The sequence below is a fragment of the Halichoerus grypus genome, chromosome X (genome assembly GCF_964656455.1).
Source record: "Halichoerus grypus chromosome X, mHalGry1.hap1.1, whole genome shotgun sequence".
Lineage (NCBI taxonomy): Eukaryota > Metazoa > Chordata > Mammalia > Carnivora > Phocidae > Halichoerus > Halichoerus grypus.
This window is the reverse complement of record NC_135727.1, coordinates 41887154-41888374: the sequence shown is the minus strand read 5'-3', so window position 1 is coordinate 41888374 and position 1221 is coordinate 41887154. Positions and strand designations below refer to the sequence as shown.

Here is a 1221-nt window from a genome sequence, read left to right as displayed (position 1 = left end):
TACACCATTTGGACTTAGTGTTGCCTCAGTGTTGGTTTGTTTTCTCTGAACTTGCGTAGTTCATCCTCATTGAGTTGTTTCCTCCTTATTAGAGTTCTGGTGACTGTTGTAACTGGGCAATTTTCACTCTTTATATAAATCTCTGTCTAATAAAAAATTTACTTACATATATTACATAGGTTCTAGTTTCTCATCTGAGTCTTCTTTATCTCCAGGTTTTAATTTTTTTCTTATTTTTTTCATCCATTCATTTCTAGCTTTGAAAAAAATATGTGAACATTCAATTAGCAATAATCGCGCCTCGGATAAACCTCATTGGCTACGATACTGCCACTGCGCAAAGCTGAAAAAAATATGTGAACATTGAGAAGTGTTTTAAGGAAGTGCTTGCAAAGGTGCCATAGAAAGGATATGTTAATGGTGTGACATATATATATGTTAATCTTGTGACCCAACCACATTTAAATTTTTATGTTGCATGAGATAAAATAATTTATGCCTGGAGGTCTGGATATTGAACACAATTATGCACTGAAGTTTTATTCTGTATACCATGATCTGATATTGGGAATCCCTAATGACCCAATCTTTGCAGATTTTAATGTGTATGTTTGCTTGGGGATTTAGACTGAGGTCCCAAGGTCCATTGGTAAGCTACTCAGACCTGAGGCTTTTAGGGAAGGTCATCAGACATATCTAAGACATGCCTGCATTTTCTCATCTTTGAGTCTTGGGATCATTCATGGCAACTGGGTGTTGGGATTGGATTTGGGGTTTTGTGGGCTTTAAGAACTGTTCCACCCTAGGTATCTGTTATGGCCATTTTTAAAAGGGATTGAAACCCAGGTCTGTGTGTCTGTTGGAAAGGACAAAATTATTAATGTTCCTTTGTGTCCTCCATAACCCACTGTTGGAAAAGCTTTTTATCCTTCAATGCTTTTTTTTTTTTTTTTTGAGAATTGTTATTACCGTCAACATTTTATTTACTAATTCATTAATTGGATTAAGAAGGCTATAAATGGCTGATGTTTAGATTTAGGGTCTATCTGTGAGGATGAATTTGTATCTTCTAGTTTGCTTAGAAACCTAACAGTAACTTTATCAGAACTTTATAATGACATTCTGTTTTCTATGACACCTGGGTTATGCCCATATAACCTGAAACAGAAATATATATGTAATAGTGTGTTTACAGGCAGGAAAAGGAGGAATACCTGCATT

At 35.3% G+C, this 1221-nt stretch overlaps 1 pseudogene; it reads right to left on the bottom strand.

Annotated features, from left to right (window-relative positions):
* Window positions 1-216: 216 nt before the first annotated feature.
* LOC118553014 (U4 spliceosomal RNA) lies at window positions 217-345 on the bottom strand (annotated as a pseudogene).
* Window positions 346-1221: the final 876 nt, after the last annotated feature.